General features: G+C 42.0%; 1 pseudogene; it reads left to right on the top strand.

Moving 5' to 3' along the window:
- The first annotated feature begins 1,947 nt into the window (after positions 1–1,947).
- LOC137774003 (ferritin light chain pseudogene) lies at positions 1,948–22,454 on the top strand (annotated as a pseudogene).
- Positions 22,455–23,966: the final 1,512 nt, after the last annotated feature.

Here is a 23,966-nt window from a genome sequence, read left to right as displayed (position 1 = left end):
AGTAAGAGAAGCCACCACAATGAGAAGCCCTCGCACCACAATAAAGAGTAGCCCTCGCTCGCCACAATCAGAGAAAAACCCGTGCGCAGTGACAAAGACCCAACGCAGCCAAAAACAATAAATAAATAAAATAAATTTTTAAAAAACTATTAGAATAACCTTGGATATTAAAATGACAGCCTTGTATCAATCATCTGGCTTCTTCCAAACATCTCAATGATGGGCATCTCCATTTATGCATTTTGACAATCCGTCCAAAGAGATGTGAACTCTAACAGTGCCAAAGTCAGGGGGTGTACCACTCAGACCTTCCTTCAAGAGAGACACCGGCATCTCGAAGACATGTTTTCACACCTATGTTCACTGTGACAATATTCACAATAGCCAACAGGTATAATCAACCTAAGTGTCCATCAACAGATGAATGAATAAAAAAGTGTGATATATACCTACAAGGGATTACTATTCAGCCTGAGAAAAGAATGAAATTCTGACACATGCTACAACATGGATGAAACTTGAGGACAGTATGCTTAGTGAAATAAGTCAGTCACAGAAAGGCAGATACAGCATGATGTCACTTATATGTGGTATCTAATATAGTCAAATTCTTAACAACAGAAAATAGACTGGTGGTTGCCAGGGTCTGTGGGAGGGGGAAAAGGGAAGATGTTTGAGAGATATCAAGTTTCTGCTGTGCAAGCTGAGAAAGCTCCAGAGATTGCTGTACAACAATGTGCACCTACTTAACATTACTGTACACTTAAAAAATGGTTAAAATGGTAAATTTTATGTTACGTCTTTTTGACCACAATAGGGGGTGGGGGGACGGAAGGAGAAAGAAAAAGAGAGAGACAGAGAGTGCAGTTAGCCGTCAGTCTCCACTGTGAGTGTCTTCAGAATCGACTTCAGTTTTTAGCGAAGGCCACCCAGTTCCCAGGCACACCCCAGCCAGTGACAAGCACAGTAACAGCACAGGACTCACTAGCATGGGATGCTTCTACAGGTAACCTTTACACCAGCGCTCCCTTGGGGCTGGCCAAGACTCTCTCAGATCTGTCCTACCTTGTGAGGCTCCTCTTCCTTCCTTTCCTCTTACCTTTCATAGGTGTCAGCCCTGCCTCATGGTCTGAAGGTTTCTGTGCCTACTTTTCCTCCCCTCCTCTTATCTTTCATAGGTATTATCCCCAACGAACCTCTTCCACACCTACCTCTATCTTGGCATCTGCTTCCCAAGGAAACTACCTGTCATAAATCACTAAAACCACCCACAAAAACGTTCTCCCGTACACCCGTGGGAGAAAGGGCACGCATGGGCATGCACACCCACGGCTAAGGATGCTGCATGAGGAAGCCCCTCTGAGCACCAACCTGACACCCCCAGACAGCACTAGCTCCTCTCTATTCCCATTGCATCTTTCACACCTCCATCATCACACTTAGCACCTTATCACAGTTGTTTACAAATTCACGATCCCACTACGAATATGCTCCTTGAGGGCTAAGGGCGTACCTTTATTTATTTCTGTATCCCCAGCACCTGCCAGCACCTGGCAGATAGGACATGCTCAGGAAATGTTTGGGGAAAGAAAGAAGGTCAGGCAGGAGGGAAAGAATAAAGGAAGAAGGGTTAAAGGACAGGAACCATTTTTTATATATCTCTGCATGTATCCAAAAATGCTCATCCACAGGCTGCATTGTATACAGTAGTCTGCCCTTCCTGTCATCCACCCAATTGTTACCAAATATATATTGAGTGCCTACAGTGTACCAGATGGAGAGAGAACATCTCCCCCGACTCATGCATGTAGTCTCTATCCCGAGCATCACAACACAAGGGCAGTTGATTCTATTGTGGTCACTGTTTCCCAGCATTATTTGGTCAACAAAGTATCCTCTGCGCACTGTGAATTTTGTGAGGAAGAGTGAGGGTCATCACTCGGGAAAATGGACATTGATGTCACTGACAGTTCCCCCAAGACGGTACAGGGCGACATTCCACTCAATGACTCACTAGTCATTTTCTGGTACAGCCTGAGCTTTCTCTTCACTAATTACGTTGACCTTTCTCAAGGCAAAGATTGACACTGTGAATATATTACCTGTTTCAAAACTCATCTGTTTGTAAATGAAACGGTGGCGTGGTGCCTGCGGAGGTTTGCAGACATGGCCACATGAGTGTACCTCCCATTTGGAAGATTTTACCACATTTAAGTCATCTGAGACTTTTAAACCAATTGCCCTGGGACTTCCCTGGTGGCGCAGTGGTTAAGACTCCACGCTCCCAACGCAGGGGGGCCTGGGTTCAATCCCTGGTCAGAGAACTAATCTCACATGCATGCCACAACTAAGGAGCCGGCGAGCTGCAACTAAGTAGCCCGTGAGCTGCAACTGAGGCGCACACGTGCCACAACTAAGGAGCCGGCGAGCTGCAACTAAGGAGCACACATGCCACAACTAAGGAGTCAGTGAGCTGCAACTAAGGAGCCCGCCTGCTGCAACCAAGACCCGGCACAACCAAATAAATAAATTAATTAAATATTTAAAATAAAAATAAAACAATTGCCCCAACCATTACCAAATCTTGGGACTTTCTTCAAGAAGAAATACTACTAAATATAGCCAGATTTTAGCTCCATCTTTAAAAATTTGTTTTGCTGACTCATCCTAGCTTTGGGTAGATTTCTGAATTCCAGAGTGGAATGACCAGTAATGATGGAGACTGCTTGAGTTCAGTGTCCCTTAGCAACCAGCATTTCACTTTCCTGTTGCCATAACAACTATAGCATGAACATCAAGGTCATCAAGCCCACTGAGCCTCTCTCAGGAAGCTGAATCTCTCACACTCTCCAGTACTCTCTTCTCTGTTTGCTCTCACAGAAGATGTTTTCTGGAAAATGACATTTGCTTCTCCCTCCCTCCACTCCATACTACCTTAGAAAGCAATCTATTTAAAAGGAACAAGATAATCCCTAAGAAAGGGGATGCAAAGACCCAACCTCATAGATTGATAAAGCCACCATAACCTGGTATTTAAACTGTGCTATATCTTCAAATGGTTCTGTTTTTCAGAAATGGAGAGACAACATGGCTACAGGAAGGATTTTGAAATTCTCAAAGTCTTCGATTCCAGTATGACATTTGTCACCAGCTTAGGACTCACTTAGGTCCTCCAGCTTGTAGTTTTTGGGGAAAAAGCATGTGGGGCGGGGTGGGTGGGCGCTATATGTGATGATCTCCAAGGTCCCTTTCAGTTCCCACATTTTGTGAATCCACATTCCGACGTGTCACCTCTTGCAAAGGCTTGCAAGTGGTAAACGGAAGCCAGTCCCAGCAGAGGGAGGTTTGTCCACCTTTCATTAAAACAATCAGCCTCGTGGAACAAAGGTAAAAGGCCCCTCTCAACACAAGCTTTTGGGCCCACTCTCATGTGCCACTGGTAGAGCTGGCGCTCCAGAAATACTGAATCACTGTGAATAATTAGGCAGCAGCGAAACTTTCCCTTCTTTGTGTTCGCTTAAGAATTATAAATAATCGACATAAACAATGGCTTTTCACCTCAGCTCTCACCCCCAAAATCAGAAGAATGAGCTAGATATTAGCACTTAGAGACAGCATAATTTTGTAGTTCCATTAAGGCCGACAAGTAAATCTCCCAGCAAAATTGATTCTATTTTAGGGGAAGAAAGGTCTACTTAGACCCCTTCTTCCCCTAAAATACAAGAATAAGTGATCCTTAGCCTGTTCCAGATAAACCCCACTTGCCAAGCTTTCCAAGTCATCACTGTTAACTGCAACCACCTTCTGAAATTCTGCCCTGCTGATCACACAATGTAGCTTTCAATGCATATCAAATAAATTTCATTTCAAGACTTGTGCATTGTACTCATTTATTGAACTGAAGACCTCACCTTTTTTCTTTACTTTTTGATGATTTTTTGTCGGAAAAAAATATTTCATTAGTTGAGAACAGTTCTTACGGCATTGTGCCTTCTTCTATTTGCCAAAGTGTTTATGATATTGTTATTTATGTTTCCTTTCTTTTTTTTTTTCCCCAAAAAGCAGTGCTAGCTGAGGTTGATGCTCTAAATTATCATCTGCCCCCTTGCTTGTTCTGCCAGCCCTTACTGACATGAAAGTCTTAATGCTAGCTAATCAGGGTCCTCTCCCCCAGCCAGCATGGACACCTTGAGAAACTGCTGGGGGGCAGGGGGTAGAATTCGGCACCAAGACGTACCTAGCTGAAACTTTTTTCGTTGGGTAAAGCGAAGACACTGCAGGAAAGAAAGGATGCTTCCTGATGGCCCTTGTTTCATCAGTGCTTTCTCAGGAGGAAAAAGGTGACTTGGCAAAGGAGGAAGAACACCTGGAAACTAGTCAATGATTTCATCCTGCAGGCATGGAGATCTGAATAGTGTATTCCGTAGACGTGGAAGAAGATGCCAGCCACGCAGCAAATGATAAATTCCTTATAAAAATGCTAATTAGAAACTGGTGCCTGGCACATAGTGGGCACTTAATAAAAGTCTCTGGAATGAATACATGAATCCCAATGTCAGTAATTAGCATGTGCTGAGGAGAGGTAGAATAAAGTTGCAACTCTGAAGAATTCAATCAAATTCATCCACTCATGGACGATCCACATAATTCTATCTCATATTTATAGTTTATATGGTATTCTTCCTTCTCAGTGCTCTGCGACACACTCTCACTGGCACTCACAACATCCCCATGAGCAGAAAATTTTTGTGAAAGCGGGGGTGGGTGGTGGTGGTGGAATGAACTGGGAGATTGAGATTGACATGTATACACTAACATGCATAAAATAGATAACTAATAAGAACCTGCTGTATAAAAAAATAAAATTTAAAGAAATGATTTCAAAATAAATCCCTTCCAAGCCTCTATCTACTAAGTGAGTCAGATATATCTGCAGGGAGATAATGATGTAACATTTATCTGCTCATTTGTACTATAAGTTGACTATTTAAAATAATTATGTTAACGGAATTGTGGTCTTCATAGCATCTGGGGGGGAAAAAGAATCAAAAGGTAGGATTGGTAAATATGTTTCTTGGAGTTACCCTGGGTACTCAGACCAGTATAACAGGTACAGGTGTCACAGTACATGAATATATTGGCATCAGGCTTTATAAATCATCTGTTAACGAATTTGGCTAATGTGAGTTAGGTCACCAGAGCAAAGTTAACTTTGAACCCACCATATAGAGAGCCAGAACCTGTATCATGATGAATCTACGAAGACATTAAACAATATGAAGCTCTGCCTGAGGTCCCAGCTGGCCTCTTTGACACTGCTCTCTAACTTTGGTAGTAATCCCAATTCTCCAACTGCATTGACTTCTACAGTAAGCATATTGTGTAAGTAATTCGTTTTATAGATCAGTTTCTCTCTTTGAGTAACTATAACATACCTAACATGTATTAGTTATGGTAATGCTAACTACTGTAAGACACAAATCCCCAGATTTTAGTCATGTAATAGGACAAACTAAAAAAAAAAAAGAAAGAAAGAAAGAAAATTATCCTACTCCCATTTTATAGGTGAAGAAACTGAGATGGACATTAAATGACTCACTGAAATCCTATAGCTAAATGGCTAGAGCACTGGGGGTTAAATTTAGTGCTCCTGACTCCCAGCCCAGTGGCTTTACCCTAAGGTCTAATCTTTTCTAGAAAGTGGATGAATTTGTAATTAGAATTCCTTACCTATAAAATACAGTCAAAGAAATTTTTTTTAAAAAAACAAAGGCATCAGTTAGGATCCCTGGCTGCAAGGAAGATAAACCAACTGCGATGATCTTTAGTGAGAAGGATTCGTTGGAAGCATGTAAATGGCTCAGTTCCAGGGGGCAGCTGGAACGTGGGGTTTGGTGATGGCAAGGGCTCCAGGGGCTGATTTGCTAGAAACAGGAAGCACAGCAACTCTCTCTCTTCAGAAATAGTCTAGCCAGAATATTGCAGGTGATACCACTCTTATCGATGCCATTGCCAACAGTGGCCGTGAAAATTCCTCCAAACACTTTGCTTATGCTTGTATCACTACTTAGAGATTTAAGCCCCAGGAGAGGGCATCTGATTGGCTGAACTCAAGTCACACATCGAGTTGCTGCCTCTTTCAGAGAACAGGTGGAGGTGGAATCTGCTCTCCTCTCCTCACCCCTTGGTTTCTGCAGCAGGAGAGAGGTACATGGAAGCCCACATCCAATGGAGGAGGGATAATTCTCCAGAAAAAAAGCCGATGGCATTAAGAAGATGAATGATTACTGAGCCAAAAATGAAAGTCAACTGCTTGTCATTCCAGGTTATAGATAAATATATTAGTCAAGAGAATTTCACTAGGAAGTTAAAGCCTAAATGTAGAGAGCTGGGCCACCTCCCATCACTTGGACCCTTCTTGGGGTCCCTGGAGTGACATAATGAAAACAAGCTAACAGGACACACAGAATCCTAGAAAACCTGGTTGACTTGGTGAGATGTGGGTGGAAGGAGGCATTTCAATTCCCACTGAAGGAAGCACACGTCTACAAATCCTTGTGTTGGTTAAGCCCCGTTCCATCCTGCACTGTCTTTCATAAAGTGTACTCCTCCCAGTTCAGTGTACTTCCCTTCACCATAATAAACCACAGCTCACAACCAGAGTGAGGTTCTTATTAGGAAAGAAGTGAAGAGTAAGCTGGTACAGGTAATTTCTGCCTTTACTTTGGATTTTGCCATTGAGGGCCTCACCTGGTGATCTAGTGAGTTCTTTTAGTCAATGAGCTCTTCTTTCTAAGACCTTTTCTACTTCTTAACTTCAGGGACACTCATCAGACTTAGAGATAGGTTGGCACCACAGTGAATAACCATGAGTTTTGTCTATCCAGCACCCCATCTTCTTCTTTCCAGAGATAACACCTGGGTCCCAGCAAGGGGGAAAACAGCCTCCCAGACTCTCAGAACACACAGTGCTGGTGGGGCTGAGCGCACCCTCCCTTGATCCTGGGATGGGCACGACCAAAGCCTGGACAACTCACATGACCCTCCCTCCAGGCAACAGTGATTGGTCCAGGACACGAGCATGTACCCAAGTTGGGCCAATAACATTCAAGTCTGGGACTTCTGATGGAAGAATTGAGAAAAAGGAGGCTTTTTACACTGAGATGACAAAATTGTGAGGATACTCTGCTGCAGCTGGTTGCAGTCTATTCACCATAAGGTAACGGGCTGTCTAAGCATGAGGATAACAGAGAGAGGCAGAGCTGAGAGATGGAGATTTAGATCCTCACTGTTTGAGCATTTGCCTCCTGCCTCCATTCAGGAATCTACCCCCTGAATTTTCAATTATATGAGCTAGTAATTCCCTTTTTGTGATTGAGTCCATTTGAGTTGTATTTCTCTCCACGCTTGTTTTTCACAAATATATGAATAATAAATCCATCTATTCATTCAGCAAATATTTTTTGAGTGCCAGGCACTCTGATAGGTACTGGGGATACTATCCTGTGCAAAACAGACACAGGTGCTGCAGTCTGGGGGTAGAGACATGAGTCAAGACACAGATAAGTATGCTTTGAAAAATGGTGAGGAGTGCTAAAAAGGAAAATACAGAGCACTATGAGACTATATAGAAGGCCTATCTGACTACTCCCTGACACAAAAGAGATTGTAAAATGTCTACAGGTAAAGAGGATATTGACATGAGAGAGCAATAAAGGGTCACCTTCAGGAAAGACCAAGGCAAATGAGAGGCAGACCAAACCAGACAGGTAAGGCAGTTTCGCTCCCATTTTATGTGAGTAGCCCTCTTGTTTTTAATTGTGGTAAGAACACTCAATATGAGACCAACTCTCTTAAATTTTTAACGGTACACCACAGTATTGGTAACTATAGGCACAATGTTACACAGCAGATCTCTAGAACTTATTCATCTTGCATAACTGTAATTTTATACCTGTTGAACTATAACTCCCCATTCTGCTTTCGCCCAGCCCCTGGCAACCACCATTCTACTCTCTGCTTCTATGTGTTTGACTAGTTCATATCCCTCATACAAGTAGAAGCACACAGTATTTGCCCTTCTGTCCATTGTTTGTATATACCACATTTTCATCATCTGTTCATCTGTGATAAGGATTTAGGTTGTGTCTACTTTTGGCCATTGTGAATAATGCTCCCATGAATATGGGAGTACAGATATCTCTTCAAGGTCTTGATTTCAATTCTTTTGGATCTTTTTAAGGCTCCCTAACATAGACCATGGATATAGAGCTGAGAATAAGAAAACTTAAGTGTTCCAGAGCAGGGAATACAGTCTCAACTTCCAATGGAGACATTTCAGAGAGAAAAGTCCTAAATGAACCCAAACTTGGTCAGCTTGTTTTCAGTGAAGGACCCTTTGAGCATTGGCCCATGACATCTTATTTTACCAGCACTGGGCTGGGCCATGAGGGAGGCAAAAGAAGGACCACAAACACCCTCATTGTCCTTAAGATGCTCACAGCGTTTGTACAGGAGAAACAGTAAATCAGTTTATCCAAGGGCATGGTTGTGTGAAGCAGATAAACCATGTTCAAGGACGGTGATTCTCAGCAGAGAGGAAGAAGGTGTTTGACACTTGAAAAAGCATTCAATACCCTAAAAACGTAAGACTTTATTAAACAAGTTTGTGGCTAGTACAAAACACAGAAGACAGCAAAAAGTATTGAGGGAACATGAGTTTTTTTTACAGTTCTAGAATTTTTTCATCTAAAGTAGAGGTCCATGGCAGGTACAGCAGCAGCAGAAGGTAGAACTTATTAGGTACAAGGGCTTTGGGGTTAGATGGTCCAGGGTTCAAATCCCAGCACTGTCACTCACTAGCTATAAAGAACGGGCTCTGGGCATAGGATCTCACTTTTCTGCATATCAGATTCCTCTTTTAAACAGTAGAGATACTAATACTGCCTACTTTACGGAGTAGATGTGATAACGAGATGGGATAATTATTGGAAAGAACCTTGTGCTTTCTGGCACACAGTAAATACTCAATAACTCTTAACTATTATCATGACTATCGTTGTTCTGGTCTTTGACGAAGGGAGAACGTATGAATAGATTTGGCTCTTAAAGACTAACATTGCCCTAATAGCTAATAATAAGTTAACTTATATAGAGTATGGACTGCATGCCACACATTATGCTGAGTTCTTCCCACACTAATCCTCACTCATGCTCAGTGGGGAAGTACCATCATTACCCCCGTATAACAGGTAACAGCACTGAAGTACAGAGAAGTTACTAGTCTAGGCTCACAGCTGAGAAGTTGCAATGCAGAGATTAACCCTATACAGCCTGACTCAAAGTCTCCACACTTTATTTACCACGATGCAACACTGCTCAAGGCAGTTCTTAATTCTGTCCAATCCTCAAAACTTTCTGCAGAGATTATTTTCAAAGATTTTATCTCAGGCCCACACCAAAGTCTCCCATTCAGTAAGTCAAGGTGGACCTAAGAATCAGTATGCTTAAAGCTCTCCAGGGGATTCTGAAGATCAAAAGAATTTAGAAACTCCAGCTTTAGAGGACCATGACCCTGATGACCCTGACGGGGAGTTAACTGCAGCTGCCCCCCAGCCCCATCACCATGGTCTCTAGAATAGACAGTGCTGCATCTTCCACCAACATTAAAGAATTGTTTTCCTGCAGAGCTTAACTCAGTTGGGACCAAGGATAACTCAGCAGTCAGGGACTCCTTCCAGGTGTCAGTTTCCTGCATCAAAGTCAAGAGCTTTCTTTGCCCAGACTTAAGAGGTACTCAAACATTAATTTCAGTTCCATTATAAATCACGAGTTGTAGCCCATGCCCACAGTCCTTGAAAATATTTTGAGCTCTCTAGACTCATGAAGTCTGTGTTCCACTCCCCCTCAATTTATCCCACTCCCTCCCAGAATGTTACGCTGTCCATTAATGACCATCCCGGTCCCCCAGATCACGGTCAGGCACCAGCCCCTCAATAGCCGCAAAGAGATACAGAACATTCTCCATCTGATTCCGAGCCAAAAGGTCCCACCACAAGTCTCTGTGCAGGCTCAGAGCAGAGGAGTTACCCACTTAAGTGGTCTTTGTTATATGGTTGGCAATGACTCACCACAACGAGGAAAAGCTCTATCTGATTTTCTGGGAACATTTAGAATGAACATTGCCCTCGGCAGGCCACCTAACCAAGACCAGAAGTTGTTCCCTGAAATCTGTAAAAACCACCAGAGCTGAGGGCTGTATACCTGTGGCTGTCAGCTCAGCCCAAATGAAGCTATCACTTTCACCATATGATCCCAGCAAGTCATTAAAGACGAGTGGTACCCATACTTGTAGATCAATAACCCAGGCAAATACATCCAACAGCAGCCAGAGTCAATGCGCACCAAGTCCATGTTTAATCCAGGCCAGGCATTTGCATACGGTGGAACCATGCAATTGCTAAACTACTCCCCCCCCGCCCCGCCTTTTCTAGTATGATATCCCGGCAGTCATTGCTGCTGCCTGCAGCAGCAAAAAACCTTGTTTAGACAAGTTTTTGAAGCACATTGTTCATACAACAGTGGAAAGAGAGACACTGAGCAAAAGCTCCGTGCTTTGACTGATGTCTGATACAGCCTAAGGTGACATATTATAAAAAATTTAGTTGAAACAATGTACATAGCTGGAGCTCTTTTGCAAATGTAAACACAAGTACCTTCACAGCAATTTCCTCATTATCTACTGGTGGTTTTTCTGCACTCTTGCTTTTGCTCCATCCTCCTTGACAGAGTACTTTGGGGGACTTCTGCCGCTGACTTTAATGTATTTGTAATACAGATTTTCAGCTCTATTAAAGATAAATCGATTTTTAACTCTATTCAAAAAGTCTAGGGGCAATGTCTTGTGAAATCCAAAAAAACCTTATTTTTTGCACAGGGGAAACTGTAAGGGTAAACAATGATACTTGGTGGCAACTGACTTCAATCTGTGAAATGGGTCTCTTCAGGATGTATGTGGACAAGCAGAAAAGTGAACTGCCTTGCAGCTCACCCCACCCCTACCCCCATTCCCTGGAATACACATTGAAAACACATTCTCAGCACGTTAAATACTGAATCCCCATCCATGAATTTCCAGATGAACAAGCAAACCATGAAATTAAATGTAAGCAGGTAAACTTGGGGAATATCTACTCTAAGATTTTTCTCTCCCTATTTCTGATTCCTCTCCATAAATGTGTTAAATATAACTATGTGCTATTATTCATGTATCCTAAAACTTATTCTTTTGTGCCATTGGGGAAATTTATTCTCCTTTCGTAAGAGTTATTTCCATATTTTTACAATCTATTTCTTACCCTTATTTTTCTTGGTTAATGGCACATTCAGGATCCACTTTGGAAAGGCTATTTAATTCTCAGTGCTGCAGTGATTAAACACATTCAAGTGACAAACAAGTATTGAGCATACTCTTCGTGATGAAGACACAGCGTCTACTCACAAAAAAAAAACTAAAAAAACCCCACTAAAATCAAAGGAAAGCATGCATCTCAATCTTCCCTCATCCTTCCAAAGGAGCAGCCATGCCCTTCACAACGGTCACCAAACCATCATTTGAGTACCACCATTTTCTAAGATGTAGCAACCTCCTGGTTTTGCTGTTTATTTATCTGTTTGGACTGCTTAAAGCCAACAACAGTCCCTGAGTTGCAAGCAAATTAGTCATGAGAGCTACAACCAAAATAAACAGAGATAGAGAAAGGAAACTAAAGCTTACTGGACAATTGGTGGTCGTTTCCCATGCTTCCTCCCTCTCCTTTCTGAGCAGCCTTCGATTTGCATCTGGAGATCCACATGGTTCCGGGAAGCTGACTCCACCCAAAACTCCAGCAGGGGAGCGAGTGACCTCAGCTGAACCAATCCATGCATTCCACCCTTCAGATCAGTGATTGCTTCAGGATTAGGTAGATGTTTTTAAAAGGATGTGACTGTAAATGGGACAGAGGCTCAAAATTAACAGTGACTTAAACAAGATCAAGGTTTATTTCTCTATCAGATAAAACTCAAGCTGGGATGATGACTCTGCTCTGTGGAGGCAGCAGGGGCCCGAGCTCCTTCTACCTTGTTGCTCTTCTAGTCCTAAAGTCCTGCTCTTATATGCATACTTCCAAGATTGCTTACAACTAGAAAGCTCCCATGTTTCCTCTTCTTTACTTTAGGGGAAAAACACGAAAACTGTACACAGTAACTTTGCTTACATCTCATTGGCTAGAACTCAGTCACATAGTTACACTAGCAGCAAAGGAAGGTGGAAAACATAGGGCTTTTTTTCAGGCATAAATGTGCCCAGCTAAAATTATGTTACTAGGAAAAAAAAGGAGAATAGATATTAGAGGTCAACCAGTAGCCTCTTCCTGGCATGTAAACTAAACTATTTCAGATCCTCGTGTTGTAACTTGGAACCCAAGAAAACAGGTGAATATTCTTTTTCTGGATGTACGGTTTGCTGAAGTGGGAACCTGAGTGACAGTAGCAATTTTTACAACCATAAGGAAACCAATAATAGGATGAAGCTGACACCTGGAAGAGGACAGAATCAAGGAAATCCCAGAGAAAAGTACCTAGATATCTAGTAACATCATAAAATTGTGAATCCCACCACATCTGAAGCTCTATCTTCAGACTTTTTCACTTATGTCACCCTGTAAACTCTCCATATTTTCTGAAAGCTTGAATTGAGATGTTCTTATTTTCAATCAAAACTTCCTAAGATACAGAATGAGAAAGGGACAGAGAAAGAGATGGGGAGAAAGACCCAGATAAATACTGAAAGATGCGAGATAGCCATTAACACAAAATTTGACCAAAGTTACTTTGAGAAACATGAAGGGTATAAACTAAAACAGAAGTGCTGAATATTAACAAGAGCAGAGAATGACCCAAATATTATCAAAACTTCTTAGAACAAAGAATAGATGACAAAGAATAGCTGGTATTGAGCAGCCGAGAAGTATGTTCTGAATAATTCTTTCCCAAACTGCTAGTGGGGGTTAAACTCTACTGCCACATCACACTTTACTCCACCCTCTTCCATAGAAAAGACTTTGTTGGGCAAGATAATGCCTTCAACCTAAAAGCCTCATTAAATTAGCAATTACTCCAGATCAAAGCCTTGGGTAGATGCCACTGGCCTTAACTCTTCAACACATTCCATTGTGATGGTCAGTGTGAGCCCCTGAACACAGCTTTGTAAATTTCCAAGTATGTCGTCTAGGCTCCTTTAACTCTGGGCCCCATGAGAAGATCAAGCAATTACAACCCTTTTGGCCTTTATTCTCCCCTAAGATCATCATCGGAAGTTATTAGGCAAAACTTACAATATAAGTGAAGACAAAATAGGCACAATTTTTAGAAACTATGAAAGGAGTATGTTTTTTCTCTAAGATAAAGTTGAATAAGACGTGTTTGAATAAAAAGGAAACTGAAGAGGTGAGAAAAAATAAGTTGGAAGAAATTGTGTTCTTCACGGTCACAAATAAATGAGAGGTGGAGATGGAATTAGAATTGGGATCTACTTGTTCTAATAGACATCCTACCTAAAATTCCTTCCATTTTATTGATTTCCAGATTGAGAAGAATTTTAGTAGGGATAAGTACTGACAGAAACATGGCTTAAAATTGGTAGTATCCTACTGCAAAAGGTCATTCAAATTTGTAAACAAAAACAGACATTCCAGTAGGTATCTTTATATATTATTTTGCATATGAGACAGGAAGCAGACAAAAGAAGACTGTTAAGAGTAGAGATTGTGGAGCAGGACATTTGTTCATTTCACAAGTACTGATTGCCCTTGGTATGGGCCATGAACCACTCTGAATGCTGAGGACACGGAGTTAAATAAAACAGACAAGAAACCCCTGTCTTCAGAGGCTTTAGGTGGTAAAGGCTAAGAAAAAAGAAGTGTAAGGGGGCTGGGGAGTTCTGTGATAGCAGGGGAAGGAGTCAATTTTAAGTAGGAGAGTCAGGGAAACACTCCCTGAGGTGACTGTATTGGTTGTCTATTGCTCCATAGAAAATCAGCCCTTAACTTCGCATCTTAAAACAACAAACATTTATTATCTCATAGTTTCTGTGGGTCAGGAATTTGAGAGCAGCTTAGTTGCGTGGCTCTGACTCAGGGTCTCTCATAAAGTTGCTGTCAGCTGGGGCTGCAGGCAACTGAGGCTTTGCTGCGGCTGAAGAATCTACGGTTTGGCAAGCCTCGGTGCCTTTCTAGGTGGACGGCTCTATGTGCTTCTGAGGGCCCTCACAACCCAGCAGTTAGCTCCCCCCAGAGCAAGTGATGAATGAGAGAACCTCATCTCATAAGTGACAGACCACTCCTTCTGCTGTATGCTCTTGGTCACACAGATGTAACCTGGGCCACTGTGGGAGATTACCAGAGCGTGACTATCAGGAGGCCAGTATCGCTGGGGGCCTCCTTGGAAGCTGGCTACGTTGATATTGAATAAATAGCTGAAAGAGATGAGTTCAATATCACAAAACTTAAGACGAACAACTTAACTTTTATAAATTTTCGTTTTCTCATCAATATACTAGAAAGTTTTTAACTATCTACACCATCATCATGTTGAGAAGCCTTAGATAATGTCAAAAATTTCTTTGGCTCAGTGCCTGGCATTTCATAACTGAGCAACACATGTCAGGCTATTATCATTAGTGTGGAAGTGGTTGTCATCATCACCCTCATTTTACAGATGAGAAAACTAAGCCTTCAAGATTCAAATCCTCACTGATGGTCATGCCCCTGAATCAGATGATAATCATATTCAAGCCTTCTGAATCCAATAGCTTCTTTTTTTATTTTACTGTGCGGCCTCATAGATACCACGGGAAGGATGGATAAAAGAGTTGAAGGTTATTCCAAAGCAGGAATAAGAAAATTAAAATTATATGAGGAAAGAAAGGCAAGAAGACTCAAAACCTACTCCACTGGCAATTACCAACAGGGCTATCAGGAGTGCTTTTTGGCTTAATGTAATAGAAAACCCAACTCTCCACGGCTTACACAAGAAGTAGAGTGTCGGTAATTGCTAGCTTTCATTCTCACAGTTACCTTTTGTCCTTTTGTCTTCATGCTTGTTGCTTCATAGTTACAAGATGACTGCTGTAGCTTCTGGCATCACATTGACAATTCAGGAAGAGAGGAGGGTGGTATGCACAAGTTCTGCTTTCCAAGATGCCTCAGCTGACTTTCATTTACACCTAATCAGCAAGAACTGTATCGATGACTCCCCTAGTACATGGGGAGTGGCAAAGGCATGGCTTCAACCAATCACGATTCACCCCTAAGCCTAGTCACGTTACTGCCCAAGTAAAATCTGAGTTCTGTTTTTGGAAAAAAGGCAAGTCTTTGTCTATTGTAGGCAACTGATAGGTTCATCCACAGTCAGGTGGATTCCCCAAGACAAAAGCACCCACCAGCATGGTTGTTTGTTCCCACTTTTCAGGTGAAATCCATGTAAATACTCTGTAGCTTTTTTTTTAATTAATTAATTTAGTTAGTTAGTTATGGCTGTGTTGGGTCTTCGTTGCTGCCCGCGGTCTTTCTCTAGTTGCAGCGAGCAGGGGTTTACTCTTTGTTGCGGTGCACAGGCCTCTCATTGCGGTGGCTTATCTTGTTGTGGAGCACGGGCTCTAGGCACGCGGGCTTCAGTAGTTGTGGCACGCGGGCTCTAGAGCTCAGGCTCAGTAGTTGTGGCGCAAGGGCCTGGTTGCTCCGCAGCATGTGAGATCTTCCCAGACCAGGGATCAAACCCGCGTCCCCTGCATTGGCAGGTGGATTCTTAACCGCTGCGCCACCAAGGAAGTCCAACTCTGTAGCTTCTATGTCAGAGATATAAAAACTGCAGAAGAGCCGCTGGGCAAATGGCTCCTTGGAAGCACCTAACCTTGTTTATAGCGTCTCTCAGAGGCAGGTGAAACAAATCTGGCTTCAACTTACTGAAGGCTCTTAAAGGGCACCAACCAATAACACCCCCTGGCGATTCAGCCAGACTACACTGTCACTGCCGAACACACTTCTACCCTTCCTGCCCTCACCACAGGTCTGCACTACCCAGTGTCTCCTTCCGTGGTAATTCAGGATACTGCTTCTTGCGCCTGGTAGGCAGCAACAAATATTCTCACAATTCCAAATCACAGACGTTATGCACATCAACCTTTAGCATAGAACAAATCTCTTTTTTCATTATTTTTCATATTTGATGATTTTATTTAACCATTCTCCATTCTTTGGGGCATCAGAGAGCCCCCAGAGGTATATTCTACAATGGAAAAGTTTCCAAAAGCTCATAGAAGTATAAGACAGACTTGAAAAACAATAAACCTCCTCAGATAATCTAACGAAAGCACAATGCAGGACTTTTTAATTCAGGGAAAGCAGATGCTTTAAAAAAAATTCTCCTCACCACTGAAGTCATGAGGTGCTGCAGTATATCCGAAAGAACAGAGAGTATCAGAATTCGTAAGCTCTAAGCCCTGTGTGTCTAGCCAGAAGCACTGAGGTGTGAAGCAAGTTATCTATGCTGAGGCTGAGATATCTTCTGCCAACACAGGTTGGGGTGGTGGATCTGGGGTTGACCCCAAAAAAATGGTATTTCGTGCGGAAGTACTTTCTGAATAGCTACATTTTATTATGTGACAAGTTTGTGGCAGATCTGATGCAAACTTTACTCTCATCTCATTTGAGCCCAATCTACATGGTAGATGCTGTTATTACAACTTTAGATTTGAGAAAATTTGGGATCAGAAGAGCTAAAGGGACAGTTTTGATGACACAGACAGAAAATCATAGAGCTTGGATTCAAATTTGGATCTATATGGCTCTTTCCACCACAGGATTATTATTATTATTAATTTATTTACTTATTTATTTATTTTTGGCTGAGTTGGGTCTTTGTTGCTGCACGCAGGCCTTCTCTAGTTGCGGTGAGCAGGGGGTACTCTTCGTTGCGGTGCGTGGGCTTCTCATTGCGGTGGCTTCTCTTGTTGCGGAGCACGGGCTCCAGGCATATGGGCTTCAGTAGTTGTGGCACACGGGCTTCAGTAGCTGTGGCTCCCAGGCTCCAGAGCGCAGGCTCAGTAGTCGTGGCGCATGAGCTTAGCTGCTCCGCATGTGGGATCTTCCCAGACCATGGCTCGAACCCGTGTCCCCAGCATTGGCAGGTGGACTCCCAATCACTGCACCACCAGGGAAGCCCAGGATTATTATTTTTATTTAGAGTTTCTCGCACGAGCATGCTCACATGCACACACACACAAATTCACTGCCTATAGTTGTGTTCTCTAGCACTGTCTACTTTCCAAAACATCTCACCGTCCTTCAGATCTGCCCAAGGTAATATTTTAGAATCTTTAAACAAAACTCAACAACTTACTCGAGTACCCTGTCTTCCCCTGACATGTTACTTTTGAAACACACACACGTGTGCACATACACACACACACACATATATATAACACAAGCCATTTTATTTATTTTTTTTACAAGTGTTTTTTTTTATTCTTTTCTCTTTTTATTTATTTATTTATGGCTGCCTTGGGTCTTTGTTGCTGTGCGCGGGCTTTCTCTAGTTGCAGCGAGCGGGGGCTACTCTACGTTGCGGTGCACGAGTTTCTCATTGCAGTGGCTTCTCTTGTTGCAGAGCACAGGCTCTAGGGCATGGGCTTCAGTAGTTGCAGCACGCGGGCTCAGTAGTTGCAGCATGTGGGCCCTAGAGCATGCGGGCTTCAGCAGTTGCAGCACGTGGGCTCACTAGTTGTGGTGTGCAGGCCCTAGGGTGCACGGGCTTCAGTAGTTGTGGCACGTGGGCTCAGGGGCTGTAGCTTGCAGGCTCTAGAGCGCAGGCTCAGTAGTTGTGGCACATGGGCTTAGTTGCTCACAGCATGTGGGATCTTCCTGGATCTGGGCTCGAACCCGTGTCTCCTTCATTGGCAGGCAGATTCTTAACCACTGTGCCACCAGGGAAGCCCACACAAGCCATTTTAGATCTTACAGTTTGGGGTGAATTATCAGAAGATGAATAAAATGACTGATACTGATTAAATTGAAAAATATGAAAGGAATAAAATTGCTGAAGCTACAAAACTTTTAGAAGCCAATAATCTTCTAACAGAGAGGCTTACTGACATTCTGGCTAGATATGGAAAATCAAAGAGATTGGAATTATGAGGAGAAAATTATTCTGCCTTTTATAAACGAGAGGAAGGAGGAGGAAAAAAGAGCAGCATAAGCTAGGGAAGTAATTATAGCAGGATACATTTCATTTCAGAAAAAGTCCTTTGATAACCAGAAAACACCACATTTTAAAGTTAAGGATTTAATACTCCTAAGTCCATTACAGATAGACTCTTTACCATGCTGGAAATAATTGAAAAGCAGAGGCATGCAATTGACCACTTTATGGCTTCTTTGATTTTTCCAGGCTGTTTGAAGAGTTGAATTCTGGAAAGGATTTGAAAACTGGGCATACCAACCCTGACCAGCTAATTGCCAATGAAGAAGAATGAATTACTCTGCAATTATATTAAAGGTGAAAGAGGTCCCAAGGAAAAATTCTAACCAAAAAAATGGACTGACTTGGGATAAAAGCTTGATTGGTAACAGCCATGACTATTAAGATGTTGAGCCTGAGTTCAAAGGAAGGACAAGATCAACTTTATGTCTGACAGTCTTAAGACAAGGTCACCACCTTCTACCAAGTATATGCCAACTTATTCAGATATGTCATTCCATGTCACACATCAGATTTGTTTACCATGACTTGTTCCTGGATTTGCCCTTAAGGTTTTGCATCCAGGTCATTAGTTTGGCCATTGTCAAGTTACAGACAAATATATGACAGAGGAGCACAGATAGACTCATTCTTCTAGACTTATAGGTGGTTACTCACCTTACGGAACTCATTAATCCCAAAAGCCGATAGAGCTTGAAAATAGAGACAGATTGCAAGCAGGTTTTGATAATTCTTGGATGACAGATCATAATGGGTCCCAAAGAAAAAAGAGGCCCAACAATTATCTTTTGAGCATCTAATAGGGTTGCCACATAAAATACAGGACACCCGATTACATTTGAGTTTCAGAAAAACAATGAACAGTATTTTAGTGTAAGTATATCCCATGCAGTATTTGAGATACACTTTAAAAGGTATTGTTTATCTGAAATTCAAATGTAACTGATCATCCTAGTTTGTTTTGGTTTTTCTTTTGCTTGTTTGCTTGCTTGCTTACTTGCTTGTTTTTGCTAAGTCTGGCAACCTTAGTCTCTATTAGTGTAGGGTCCCATCTTACATAGTGAGTAAGGAAAAATTGCCTGTCTTAAAAATTATCATGAAAAACCATTTAAATCACTCAAAGTCTAGTCTACTTGATATTATATCATTGTACTATCTCTCAGTGACTCCAAAACAGACTGTTTTCCCGCAATATTGAAAAGTTCTCAGTTGAACACCAAATGAAGTCTGGGTTGTGTTTATGGGCCATGCTGTATAAAAAAATATATTGTCTGACTTTTTAAATTAATGTTTATCAAAACAGTATCAGTGCATGGTTTTAAATGCAAAATAGTACACTTAATGACATAATGAAAAATTACATTCCTCTGCCTAACCTCTCTGCATACTTCAGACCAACTCCCCACAGCCAACACTCAACTCTTCTAAATGTTTTCCTTAATATTTACTTCCATATTTATAAATAATAGGCCTATACTATTCTTTCTTAACTTACCCATTTTAGACATTATCTACACATTTTATGACGCTTCTGAGCCAACCTGTATTTTATGAATATGCCTTCCTTTTTGGACAAGCCTTCATAGTCCTTGGAGTCAATCATTGCCTTGGGTTTGTTTGTTTACCTGTTTTTGTCTGGTTTTCTAAGTGAGGTTTGTTCATATTTTTCAAATGGTTCAACATCTCTGCCACACACCTGTGAATAATATTTTCCGTTTACCCAAACACATCAGTTCCATTTTCTTTCTTCCCTAAAGATCTCCCTCCCAGAGCTTTCCACCCACTTTGCTCCATTCCGGACCTTCACTTCTCAGCCTGCTACTCAACTGTTATTCTAGGTCTTTTCCTTTGCAAGTCTCCTGTGTTGGAGTGCCCATTCCTGAATTCCATGTTTGCTTTTTTTGTTGTTTTCTACCCAATTGTTTATAGGAGTACACCCTCCAGAATTTTCCCCAGGAAGGCTATCTGAGAGTAAATATATTGAGTCTTTGCAAGCATGACAGTGTCCTTTTACCAGAAAATAAATATCCTGTCTCTTATCAGGGGTGCATAGGGAAGGGTAGTCTACTGTCTGGGCAGAGTGGAACAGGGAATCTGGGCTCTAATAGCTCCATATTATTTTCTTTTTTAACCAAACTCTGTTTCTTCAGCCCCATTCATTACCCTGCTCTTGGTAATAGCTTTTTTGAATACAGAGTAAAAGAAAAAAAAAAGAAGTTACTAATTTTAGGGCTCAGTGTGTACCAGACCCTTTAGCTAATTTTAAAAAGTTCTAACATTTGTGCCTGCCATCAACCAAATCATGTCCTCAAATACCGCTTTTTTAATGATGATGAGAATGACTCAAAAAGGTCCTACCCTATATGATGTGAAAAGGGAGAGACAGCATTTGCTAATAGTCTATCAAAGCGGTAATGGAGAATTCGAGAACAGGTATGAAGTGAGGATACAATAATAAATGGAGTAAAGAAATCCCTAAATGACTAGGGATGCAATACTAGTTGGGAAATAATATTGGTACTGGACTATAGCTAAGGGCAATAAAGGCTAGTATGTGGGAAGGATGGAGGCTACCATGCTCAGGACTCCAGTGGTTAAGAACAGGGATCCACGTTCAAGTCCCAGCTTACGTATCTTCTCACAAACTCTGGCTCCAGTTTCTAGCTCATGCTGAATTCTCCATCACTACTCTGAATCTCTCCCTTCTTGTGCTTTTCTGGACAGTATGAGGCCACGCTGAACACCATCCCAGTGCCTTCACTCCATAAAGTACCCCAGAAAAAAGATAATATAGTATATGAACTTCTCTATAGATGGTTTAGAAAAGACTGATGGGGCAGAGGCAGGGAACGGGAGATTCACAACACTTTTGTAGCGACAGTCACTAAGGATTGGATTTTGCGCATCATTTTTTTCAACCCCTCTATAACTGCCACTGGCTTTTAGTTTGTCTCTAGCTAATTTGCTAGCTAGTTCTCTTCCCTCCAGAGCCCCTCTGCCTCGTTCCACAGTGGCTCCTGAGAGCTCTCACATTCCTTTTTTTTTTTTTTTTTTTTTTAATGAGTGGCATTTAATTCTCTTGTTTCAATTTTCTATCTTCAGGACTTGTACAGAGACCACCATTTTGTTGATAAATAGCCTATGAATGTATTTTGCTAAGCAAAAGGTTATCTGATCCAGAAAGAAATGTTGCCACCTCTTAAAGACATAGACGTGGCTGTGTGTTACTAGTAAAGAACAGTTTTGTTTTTCTCACACCTTCTTATAGTTATATAGTATGACTGCATTTTTATAAAAACATACGTGTGTATGCACATACACATACGTAACTTCATATACATAAATACATGTGCATATTATACACACAACTTTAGATACGTGTATAGAGAGAGAGAGAAAGAGAAATTTGTAATTATATTTACTGAAACCCTTAAGAAAGGGTCAGAGAAATTATCTCTGGAAAGTGCTGTTAAAGAAGGGCTTTGGACAGTGTGCTCCGAGGCCCCGCGGATCTGTCTTTTGCTTCAACAGCGTTTGGACAGAACAGACCCAGGGACACCCCTTGCTCCAGCCTCCCACCACCCTCCAGCCTTTTTTCCAGTCACAACCTGTGGAATCAGCCGCTCCGCTATCCTCGGTCACAGGGACCGGCCAACACCATTTTTTGAGCTGAACTCCTCATTACCGATCAACCACGAGCTCCCGGATTCCTCAGAATTACTCCACCGAGGTGGAGGCCGTCGTCAGCCACCTGGCCAACATGCATCCGCGAGCCTCCTACACCTACCTATTTCGACGAGGTCGCTCTGGAGAGCGTGGGCCACTTTTCCGGGAATTGGCCGAGGAGAAGCACGAGGGCGCCGAGCGTCTTGAAAATGCAAAACCAGTGCGGCGGCCGCCCTCTCTTCCAGGAAGAGCAGAAGCCTCGCCACGACGAGTGGGGTAAAACCCAAGACGCTGTGGGAGCCGCCGTGCTCGTGGAGAAGAACCTGAACCAGGCCCTTGTGGACCTGCCTGCCCTGGGCTCTGCCCCCGCAGACCCCCGCCTCTGTGACTTCCGGGAGAGCCGCTTCCGGGAGGAGCAGGTGAAACTCATCAAGAAGATGGGCGACCACGTGACTAACCTCCGCAGGCCGGCTGGGCGAATATCTCTTTGAGGCTCGCCCTCCAGCACCACTAGGAGCCTCCGGAGCCCAGCAGGCTTTGAGGAGCCCCTCTCTGCAGCCACTAGGCAGCTTTTTAGCCACCCTGGAGCCCTCTCCCAAGATGTGGACCAAATGGAAACAATAAAGCTTTTTGCAGAAAAAAAAAAAAAATAGAGCTTTGGTTTTCTGCATTTTTACAGGGATGTATTACTCAAATAATGAGAAAATGAAAGTGCAACTATCTCCATTTAGAAAAGTAAATTGAGTATGTGTCAGATGAGAAATAAACATAAGAAGTCTAAATAGAACCACAGAGAATGTTTTTAAAAAAGAAAGAAAAAAAGACATTTATAATGGAGAGGGAGGGAAGTCATGATCTGAAAAAATTCATTAAACAGAGGATGACACATCTTATGTCACAGTCCCATCATACAATACAGAGGTCCTAAGTGCATTTCATGAAGCATGAAAAAAAAAGAAACAGCTAAAGGTTAATGAAAACCCAAAGTGAAGGAAGTTCATTGTAAAGACCTGCAAAATCCATGCAATCTGGAATTGCATTCATATTAAGGAAGTGGGTGGTTCATACTCTCCCCGCCAACCCCCCGCACTTTACCTCTTCATGGATAACTCTGGTTTTTCTACCAGATTAATTCAGCTCAGATCACTTTCTTTATGGAAACATATTAAATAAATTAAGGAAATTAGCCAATTTGGTCGATTTTGTAAAGAAATGGTGATTATGTATGCAATCCCACATCTGGTAGAGACATGAGTAAAGGACCAAATTTCATTGCAGTAGTTACCATATGCTCACTCCATTTCCCTTAGCACTCTGAAATTGATGGTACCATTGGAAAAAAAAAAAAAATGAATCCCAGAGAGTTAGAAATAATCTCAAAATTAAAAAAAAAAAAAAAGAATAGAACATAAGTCAGACAAAAGGAAAGAAAAATTCCTGAATTTCTTAGGTTTTTTTTCCTGATTATAAAAGGAAAAAAGTTATTAAAGATGTTTAAAGACAATTCTTTAAAAGCCTGATGAGGTGACAATGACAGACCAGGTTATTTGGACTAGCTCTCCCACTGAAACAGCTAAAACTGCTAAATTAAACATTTGTAACCCTTTAACAGCATCAAAGAGCTGACAAAATAGAAAGGAAATACCAAGTAAGTATTAAAATAAGAAAGGTAAATGGAAAATTTATGGTTTGCTTTACCTCTGAAGGCATTTGCCAATCTGGAAGAAACGGAGCTGTGTTTTTGAAGGCCTTGTGGGACGAGGGAAACAAGAGTTAAAGCATGGGGCCCATTCAGTGTTGTGTGTCTGGTAAACCATCTCGCATTTATGCATTAAGCTGAGATCTCAAAGGGCTACAGCATCACAGAAAGGATCAACCATCAGTATTTCCACCCCAGTAGTTTTTTGGGAGAAGTACCTTGGTGCTAAGCAGAGCAGGAGAAAAGAAAGGAAGGAGAAAACAAAGAGTATTGTCCTTGAGAGGGGGTAAACCATGGATAAACT

This window comes from Eschrichtius robustus, chromosome 12 (assembly GCF_028021215.1).
Source record: "Eschrichtius robustus isolate mEscRob2 chromosome 12, mEscRob2.pri, whole genome shotgun sequence".
Classification (NCBI taxonomy): Eukaryota; Metazoa; Chordata; class Mammalia; order Artiodactyla; family Eschrichtiidae; genus Eschrichtius; species Eschrichtius robustus.
The sequence above is the reverse complement of the archived record's forward strand: the minus strand, read 5'-3'. Positions and strand labels throughout refer to the sequence as shown.